This window comes from Puma concolor, chromosome E3 (assembly GCF_028749965.1).
Source record: "Puma concolor isolate L17-30 chromosome E3, mPumCon1.1.hap2, whole genome shotgun sequence".
Classification (NCBI taxonomy): domain Eukaryota; kingdom Metazoa; phylum Chordata; class Mammalia; order Carnivora; family Felidae; genus Puma; species Puma concolor.
Genome location: NC_141682.1, coordinates 21,321,332 through 21,331,842, shown reverse-complemented (window position 1 = coordinate 21,331,842; position 10,511 = coordinate 21,321,332).

The following is a 10,511-nucleotide window of genomic DNA, read 5'->3' as shown; positions in this document are numbered from 1 at the left end:
ATTTTAACTCGTTTCTTCGTCTTGTTCCTTCGGCATCGGCCACGAAATTAAGACACGCGTCATTCCAGGGGCGCCTGGGTGGCTCGGTCGGTTAAGCGGCCGACTTCGGCTCGGGTCACGATCTCGCGGTCCGTGAGTTCGAGCCCCGCGTCGGGCTCTGTGCTGACAGCTCGGAGCCTGGAGCCTGCCTCCCATTCGGTGTCTCCCTCTCTCTCTGCCCCTCCCCCGTTCATGCTCTGTCTCTCTCTGTCTCAAAAATAAATAAACGTTAAAGAAAAAATTAAAAAAAAAAAAAGACATGCATCATTCCAGTCAATTGTCTGAATGTTTTATTCGGAGAAGTTACAGATTCGTAAGAAGTTGCAAAACGTGGTAAGAGGAGGCCCCCTGCGCCCTGCAATCTACCCCCCGTCGTGTGGCCGTCTTTCTTGCCTGTGAGACAGCAGCAAACTCAGGAAGCTGGCATCGTTGATACAATCCACGAAGCATTCAGATTCCGCTGTTTATAAACGCGCTCGTGTCTTCGCGTTTGTTCTATGCCGCCTCCATCCTCTGTCTAGCTTCCTGTATCACCAGTGTTGTGCACTGACTTTTTCACGTGAGCGAAAGGAAGCATACGTTCGGCCTGAGACCCTCCCAAAGATGTGTCAAGACATTGCCCGGAGGTGTTCAAACCGCCCGAGAAACACGGAGACGCGCGTCGAACACACGCAGGTTTCGACGGGTACATTCTTTCCGGGTTAATCCTCCGGTCAGCTCATCCAGCTACACCGGCGACGGTCTAAGACGAGAAAATGAAATGACCTAACCTTCCCAGACGTGCAAATTAACATTTCGCATTGGGTTAACTTTGTAGAGGGGGGTTCGAGGAAAGAGAGACAAGATGTGAGAGGCTTGGGAAGAGCCTCTCCTGAACTGGGGGGAGATGAAGACCATGGCCACTGCCTCCACAGGCTTCTCATGTCTGCCCGTCGGTCCTTTCCATCCTCCCCCTTCACCGATGCGAGGCCGTCTCCCGAGGACGCAGCCTCACCTACGAACTAGTCCAGGCAACAGGATTTCATCTGGGTGTAATCGCGTCTCTAATTCTAATTTCTAGCGTTTGGCACAGCAAGAGATCCCGCAACAAGCCACAGGTCACCGAAGGAAACGCACAGACACAGCTAAAGTGTGGGGCATTCTCCGAGGTCCTATGGGAGGTGCTCTTCCGAAAATAATGTGGAGAAAGGGGAGCGCTTTGCGCTGCTGGTGGGAATGCAAACTGGTGCAGCCACTCTGGAAAACAGTATGGAGGTTCCTCAAAAAACTAAAAATAGAACTACCCTGCCACCCAGCAATGGCGCTACGAGGCATTTATCCACGGGATACAGGTGTGCTGTTTCGAAGGGACACATGCACCCCCGTGTTTATAGCAGCACGATCGACAGTAGCCAAAGGATGGAAAGAGCCCAAATGTCCATCACCAGATGAATGGATAAAGAAGATGGGGCATATATATACAATGGGATATTACTCAGAGATGAAAAAAAATGAAATCTTGCCATTGGCAACAACGTGGATGGAACTGGAGTGTGTTATGCTAAGTGAATAAGTCATTCAGAGCAAGACGGATGACTTCACTCATAGGTGGAATTTGAGAAACTGAACAGGTGAACACAGGGGGAGGGAAGGAAAAATCAGATCTAACCAGAGAAGGAAGCCAACCACAGGAGACTCTTAAATACAAAGAGCAAACTGAGGGCTGCTGGAGGGGAGGTGGGTGGGGGGATGGGTTAAATGGGTGACGGGCACTAAGGAGGGCACTTTTGGGGATGAGCGCCGGGTGTGGTATGTAAGAGATGAGTCACTGGGCTCTACTCCTGAAGCCAAGACTGCACTGTATGTTAACTAACTTGAATTTACATTAAAAATAAATAAATGGGGGGGCGCCTGGGTGGCTCAGTCGTTTGAGCATCGGACTTCGGTTCAGGTCAATTTCTCGCAGTGTGTGGGTTTGAGCCCCGCGTCGGGCTCTGTGCTGACAGCTCAGAGCCTGGAGCCTGCTTCGGATTCTGCATCTCCCTCTCTCTCTGCCCCTCGTCCGCTCATGCTCTGTCTCTCTCTGTCTCAAAGATAAATATAAACATGAAAAAAAATTTTTAATAAATAAATAAAAACCAAATGGGACCTGTCACGACCACAAGGACCCTAATGAGACATGATGGACCTAATGAGTCCCCCAGTGAGGACTAAGTATAATGTGGTGTCCGGGATAACTCAGGGACAGAAAAGAGTTTCAAGGGAAAATCAGAAAATCTGAATACAGTCCAGACCTCAGTTGACAATAACGTACCCAGACTGGTTCACTCATTGTAAAACAAAGGACAATACTAAGGCAAGACGCAAACAGTAGGGGAAACTGGGTATGGGGGGTAAGAAAGCTCTCTGCTCTATTTTTTCTATTTCTCTGTACATCTTAAACTATTCTCAAATTTAAAAAAATCATCAGAAGACAAACGGGGACGATTGGGAGACTTTTAAACAGGAACTAAATATTGGATAGAGAGTAGTTATTAGTTTTATTGGGTTGGGGTGATGGTGTTGAGTTATGAGGGAGACGGAATCCCAATAGTTTTGGCAATGTGTGCCATAAACTGTTAAGTGTTTAAAGATAAAGTGGCTTGGGGTGGGAACTTACGTCAAAATGATTGAGCCTAAGTCTGACGGAATGATTGCCAATAGGTTAAACCTATTAGGTGAAAAGCCACTGGAGACTTTCTAATGGGTAGATTATAGAAATTAACTCCAGAATCTACTTAACATCATCAAAGGAGATGACCGGGCATATGGTCTTCCGATGATGAACCACATCAACACTACTTACAGAATACTCTTGCCAGAAATCTAACCCGAATTCCATCAAGCCTCCCTAGCTCGCTCCCAGTTGACAGGAGGTAAAAGTGAGGGAAGAATGTGTGAAATGGCATCACAGAATTGACTTAGCAAAATCCAGAATGTGGCAAGTTGCACAAGAGAAGTGACCTGGGCTCTTGAAACAAAGAAACACAGTGGGAAACCAAAAAGCAGAACAAACCAAAACCGGAAGAGAAAACCCAGAGCAAGGGTTAGTCAAATACACCGTGGGGACCCCGGATGAATCCCAATTCAATGATAATAACTGTAAAAACAGACAGGAGGAAGCAGGCGGTGTGGGGGGGGGGGAGGGGTGGTGGGAGGGCAGAGCTCGGGTGATCTGAGCACAGACTGAGTATTTGGTACTATTTAGAAAATGTTCGCTATTTTAGGTATGATAGTGACATCGTGTTTGTATTTTTATTTATTTGTTTTGAGAGAGACAGGCATGCCAAGTGGGGGAGGGACAGAGAAAGAGGGAGACAGAATCCCAAGCAGGCTCCACAGTCAGCACAGAGCCCGATGTGGGGCTCGAACTCCCGAAACCGAGAGATCATGACCTGAGCCGAAACCAAGAGTCAGACGTTCAACCGACGGAGCCACCCAGGGGCCCCATATCTCGCAGAGACACGGACTGAACTACTTATAGGTGAAATCACGCAACGTCTGGGATTTGCCTCAAAGCAATCCAGGACTGGGGCGTAAGAGGCATGGAGTGATCGAGGGAACAGGCGGATTGAGATTGTCCCCAGAATTGTCTGTGCTGAAGCTGGTGGGGTCCATCACGCCAGCGTCTCTGTTTTTATATACAGTAGGTACTTTACAAAATGAAATCCTTAAATAATGGCTCAGCCAATGGAAAGATGAGGCAAAGGCAAAAGAAACAAAAAGGCAAAAAAAAAAAAAAAAAAAAAAAAAGACACACAAAAAAGCCAAATGTTAAAAAGCTGTTGGAATCCAGCTGTAGGTGAATCATATTCAATTATGAAATGTAGTACGCCTTCTAATTTTCTGCATATTTGATCATTTTCATAATCAAAAATTAAAAATGAATGACCGAGTAGAATAATAACACGAAAGTCAGGGAAACGACTGCCCTGCAGGGGGAGGAGGGGGGAGATGGGATCAGATAGGCATGGGGAGCTGCTAAGGTCCAGAAAATTTTCCATTTCCTAAAAAGGAAGTAAACATGTGTTTATTTTATCAATGTCTTTAAACCGTGAAGGTATGCTCTGTTCACCCTTCACTTTCACGTATGGCACGAAAAATTACAAAAATACATTTTTTTCTTCCTTCTTTCCTTTCTTTCTCCCTCCCTCCCTCCCTCCCTCCCTCCCCTCTCTCTTTTCTTTCTTTCCTTTCTTTCTTTTTTCTTTCTTTCTTCTTTCTTTCTTTCTTTCTTTCTTTCTTTCTTTCTTCTTACAGAGGGTTTGAGGTCCCCTGGCACCTCACCATGACATCAAGCTCCCGGGGAGTTTCTTACGTGTCCTGCCATGAATCGGGGCTGGCTTGGGAACTGGACGGGGAAGGTGACCTCACACTTCTGCTTCCTTTTCTTGGAGAAGATGAGGGAGGGTTATTGGTGGTGGGAATTCAGTCAGGACTAACCAAGGCAAGGAATATCCATCACAGACGTGACACTGTGAGATTTGCGCCCCGCCCTTCCACCTGTCCTTCCGTCCTTCCTTCTTTCCGTTCTTCCTCCCCCTCTCCTTCCCTCCCCCTCTCCTTCTCTTTCTTTCTTTTTAAATGAAGTTGAGTTTCAAAAAACTCCAACTAGCCTTCCATCTTCCTGAGAGGACGGGTTTAACCCTTCTTAACTTTGTGAGAATAAGAACGAGGCTTTTTTGTGAATTAGCAGGCAGCCTCCCTTGGTCTGATTAAAGGGGAAAGACGTGACACGGAGAACGTGGCCAACAGGAGGCTGGGATAGGGTCAGTCACAGAGGAGACGCAGGACAGCCAGCCAGCCAAGGGACGGAGACCCGGGCCCCGGGCCGGACCCCTGATTCTAACATGAGGGAGGACCTACCAGAATGTTCACTTTTTCTTGCTGTGCGACCCCTGATCCCGCTCTGAATGGCACTTTTCTCTCCCGTAGATGTAAATCAAGTCCTGCCGACTATAGGGGACAGACCAAGAAACCAGAGGAGTGAGATAGTTAACTGAAGAGCGTGTGCCTCATCTACCTGGGCAGGTGGGACTCAGCTGCAGCAGCAACAGAGACCCAGCCTTTGTTTTTCATCTCAGGAAAATCGAAATCTGACGTTTGAAAGTGAAATATCCCTATTCCGCATGTTGGCACATAATTCGATTTAAAAAGAAAACAACAGCAACAACAACAAAACCAAAAAGCAAACACAGTAAAGCCACTTAAAAAAAAATCACCTTTGATTAAAGATGCGCTTCCGTTGGGGCGCCTGGGTGGCTCAGGTCATGATCTCACGGTTTGTGAGTTCGAGCCCCATGTTGGGCTCTGTGCTGACAGCTCAGAGCCTGGAACCTGCTTCGGATTCTGTGTCTCCCCCTCTCTCTGCCCCTCCCCTGCTCATGCTCTGTCTCTCTCTGTCTCAAAAGTAAATAAATAAAAACATTAAAAAAATCTTTTTAAAAAGGATGTACGAGATACTGGATAATACCTGAAGAACCTCCCCAATGTTAACAACCTGCATTAAAACAATTTGGCTTCGAGGTTAAGGAGACATGCTGGGGACCAGAAAGACGTCGGTTCAAATGGTAGCTCTTCCCCTTCCGGCTGTGTGACGTCGGAAAAGTCCCTCAACTTCTCTGAGCTTCTGTTTCCTCCCCTGAGACCGTGTAGCTGCCAGAATGTAAGGAGGACGTGGGCACACAGGTGGCCCCTGGCACACAGGACGTGCTCGATAAATGGCACTGATTATAACTCTTGACTTCCACCAAGATGTGTTAGCTGCACACTTTTGAATCTGGAGGACTTTACGCAAACAGATAATTGGAGGAACTTTTGCTTGCGTGATGAGTTCCTCAGGAAAGCATAGCAGAAACTTCCTTCGGGGGAGGCTCAGCCCTTGTGTGGACCACGCAGAACGGTGTCCCGGAATCTGCTGCGGGCTATGTTCCACTCTGGAGTTCATCTCTTGATCCCAAAGACTGAGGATCTGAAGACTTGAGGTCCTGTGGGTAACAAAAAATGAAGCAGATGCCTACGACGAAGCTAAGACCAACTCGATCTTCCACTTAAAAATATATTAAGTACTTTCGGGGCGCCTGGGTGGCGCAGTCGGTTGAGCGTCCGACTTCAGCCAGGTCACGATCTCGCGGTCCGTGAGTTCGAGCCCCGCGTCAGGCTCTGGGCTGATGGCTCAGAGCCTGGAGCCTGTTTCTGATTCTGTGTCTCCCTCTCTCTCTGCCCCTCCCCCATTCATGCTCTGTCTCTCTCTGTCCGAAAAATAAATAAATGTTGGAAAAAAAAAATTAAAAAAAATATATTAAGTACTTTCTTTCTTTCTTTCTTTTTTTTGGTAGCTTTAGATTTGCAGAGTCGTCTTCAAGACCCTACAGAAACTTCCCGTATACACTCATCCAGGGTCCCCTATTGTTAACATGTTACATCACCACGGTGCATTTGTCACAACGGAAAACCAACATCGGTGCGTTTGTATTAACTAAATTCCAGATTCCATTTCAATGTCACTGGTTATTTTTTTTTTCCTGTTAATACCTCTTGCTGTTCCAGGAGGCAATCAGAGGTACTCCATTGCTTTTCACCATCCCCTTTCCCCCTACCTTCTCTGATCTGTCCCAATTTCTTAGTCTTCCCTTGCTTTTCGTGACCTGACAACCTTGAGGGTACCGGCCAGGCATCTTGTAGAATGTCCTCCAATCGGGGCGTGTCTGGTGAATTTCCCATGATGAGACTGGAGCCTGGGGTTTGGGGGAAGAAGTCCACGGAGGTGAGGTGCCCCCAGCATCACGTCACGTCGTATCTGGGGGCACACAGAACATTAGCCTTCATCACTTTGTCACAGTGCTGTTTCCCAAGCTTCTCCCCTCTCTGGGTACCATGTTTCCTCTTTCCAGAATTTATTCTTCGGGAGCAAGCCCTTAAGTCAAGCCCACCCTCAGTGGGGAATCCCGGAAGAGGAGGAAGGTTAACCCCCACCTTCTGAAGTGGAACATCTCCGTATATTAAACAGAACTCTTCTGTGAGCAACTAACTTTCATCCTGTGTGGCACGTTAGCCCCATTTTACAGGAGTGAAAACGGAGGCCCAAGAAAGTCAAGCAACTTGCCCGAAGCGGCTACATTTATAGGGAACAGAGCCTGGGTTCAAACTGCCAAGTCTTTGACCCCAAGGCCTCTCTTCTTTCCAACGCTCAGTGCCAGACTCCAGCAGCACTGCCCTTGACCCTTGCCCTGTTTCGGGTTCCTCCTCTGCGCGTCGTGAAGGCTCCTTGGCAACATTGTCTCTGCCGTCTCTTCAGACTCAGAATGCTTGGTTTCTGTCATCCACGAAAAGAGTTAAATCACTGACACAGAGAACAATCTGGTGAGTCTTTCTCAGAATTGCTGTGTCCTTGTGGTCACCGAACCCAGGTAAGGACTGACTCATGCTTGTTTCCAGATGCTGGTGAATTCCTGTGGGGGCAGCTCTCCTCGCTGCCTCTGCAATCTGGGGAGGTGCCAAACGTACTCACCAAGCCCCCGGCACCCTAGAAAGTAAGAGGCACAAAGAAGGGTAGAAAACGCTGTTTCTGTTACCCCCTGGAACTTCGTGGGAACAACAATGTTTTCCCGGCGTCTGTCTTTCTAGCTGAAGCACATTCGCAGCTCAGTGATTCCCCCAATACTCTAAATTTTTTCTACTTCCCTGATCAGGACTCTCTTTCCTGCAAAATAAACTCCAACCCAAGTGGAGGCAAGATTCCAACTTAAGTTCACTCTAGCCAAAAAAAAGAAAAGAAAAAAGAAGAAGTTATCATTCCATCAAACTGAAAAGTCTATTTAGGGCTGTTTCAGGTATGGCTGGATCCAGGAGCTCTAAAGACACGGTCAGGATTCTTCCTTTCCATTTTAAATCTCAATTCTCCTGTGTTGGCTTCAGTCTCAGGCAGGCTTTCCCTAAGTTGACCTGGTATTTTCCAGCTTTCTGGGCTTCCAGAAAAATAAATGCCTCTGTGCTAATTGTTCCAGCCGGTCTCCATCCCGATTCTGATTGGCCGAAATATGTTCACCTGCCTTATCTACTGCCACAAAGTAGTGCGCAATAAACAGCTACAAAGCCTCACTGGCATATAAAAACATTTATTTACCATGGATCCAGAGTCGTTTGAGGGCCAGCTGGCGGTTCTGCTGATGGTCTCGCCCCCTGACCTGGTGGGTCAGTTGTGCGACGGGGGTGATCCTGCTCTGTTCCACATGCCTCTCCTCCCCCAGCAGGCTGGCGCAGGCATGGTTCTCCTGACGATGGCAGAGGTGAGGGGACGCACACCCGTCGGCAGCGGCACAGCGACTTGGCCACGACGCACGGCAAGCCGGCCCCCGTGTCAGGGGTGGAGAATTCGACGGCTTCTAGAAGGCGGTCACGTTGTGTCTGGACCTGTCTTCAACCCAAGTCAACTCATTGTATGTTTCATCTCACATCCTCCTCATGCTTTGACATTGTTTTCACCCCGTTTTAGCACCCTCATAAATGGAATGCTCTTAGGCATAGGCACCTTTCGCGGATTATTCCTTATCGTCGTTTTTTAGCCACAGGTGACGCACAGGCAGATTTTTGCCCCTTTTGGAAAGGATGCTGTCTGGCTGAATTCAGCTCATCATGCTAGCACTGTAGAAGACCCTCTTGATTTCATCTTATTTGTTTTAAGTGTATGCATTTCTTTCGAGAGAGACGGAGACAGTGCGAGTGGGGGAGGGGTGGAGAGAGAGGGAGACGGAGCATCTCAAGCAGGCTCCGCGCTGCCAGCACAGAGCCCGTCGCAGGGCCCGAACCCACGAACGCGTGAGATGCTGACCTGAGCCGAAATCAAGGGGCAGATGCTTAACCGACCGAGCCCCCCAGGCACCCAGAAGACCCTCTGGGCTTTAAGCGGGAGCGAGGAAATTCTCGGTACCAGGGGGGTTTGGAGATGAGGACCCACAATCTATAAACAGGAGTGATAGTATCTCCTTCTTCTTGGCAAATGTTGGGCGATTTGGAGACACTGGCGAAGACGTCGCCGAACGCCCAGGCTTCCTCGCCGTCCTCCTGCGAGTCGGTCCTCCGGGACAGACGATGGCTCTTCGAAGCTGGCAAAGGCCTTCCAAAGAGATAACGTGACTTCCATTCCCGTGTTTCGACAGGAGCCGATGCCGAAGGGCTCGACAGCATCTAATCTCTGCAACAATTCTCCTAAGAGCTAAAGTCTCTCCTCTCGCAGGGAGCCGGGGTCTCATGAGTGGCCTATGATGTGGCCGCTGGGAGGAGGGGTGGACACCGCAGGGAAGACGGGAGGAACCGTCTCCCGGGCTCAGGAACGTGAATGTCACCGGTTGCCGAGAGGGGCAGTGACGCCCTGGGAAAACTTCGACCCCGCAGAGCACTTCCATGAGTGGAGCCGGGAGGCCACGAGCAGCTCTGTCCACACACGCGGAGCCGCAGGAAGTGTGGGCTCCTGCTTGGCACGCCGTGTGGACCCTGGGCTCTTCTGGGAATGCCACTGATGTCTTCGCTCACCCCACAACCGTTTAGGGAGCCCCTACGAAGTGCCAAGCCCTAGAATGCCACAGTGGGCCGGACAGAGAAGACCCTGCCCATGTGGGAGGGCCGTTCCCTCCAGGAAGAATCCACGCAGCGTGCCCGGAAGGTCAGCAACGGGAACGCAAAAGCAAATTGCTGAACTTGCAGGTCACGGATGAGGTCTGCACAAGACGAAGGAATGATGGGTAAGCGGGCGCACCAGCTGAGGAGGGGGCCTGCCAGTCACTGGATGGGGCCCAGGGCACGTGATTCTCAGTTACGCGTTCAGCAAATCCCTGCGGAGCATCTTTGTCGCAGGAGGCATTAGGTGCTGCGGATACGAAAGGGAGCAGGATGCCCACGGATCGCTGCCCTCACAGAGATTAGGGTTCAGAGGGGGCAGCAGATGAGGAGAGGAGGCAGGGCCCCCTGGGGAGCGACTGGGAAAGCCCACAGGCCTCTGGAAGCAGAGGAGGGGCGAGAAGGTTCCTAATGGGGCCGAAGAGCTTCGGGGTCTCAGCGAGCGATGACAGCTGAGGCCAGTGAAGGTGCAGGGAGGGAGGGTGGGGAGGGCCCGTCCTCAGCGGAGCCTGGCACCAGGGCAGGCGTGGCACGCGTGAAGTCCGGCTCCAGGTCCCATCCAGCTGGGTGGGGGGCATATGGCAAAAAAAATGAGGCTGGAGAATAAAACAGTAGCTCAGGCAGGGAGGGTAAACTTGCACCTTTGCAAAGGAGTCTGGACTCCAACCCCAGGTCGGCGAGACATGATGGCAGCGGGGAGGGGTGGGGGGGAGGTGGTTCAACAGGTGCGTGGCATGGCCAGAGTTCCGTGCAGAAGGATCCCTACGCCCTTGGCCCTCCCAGTGGATAAGAGAAGGCAAGACCGGGGCCGGGGAGCCACGTAAGGAAAGGCGGTGTTA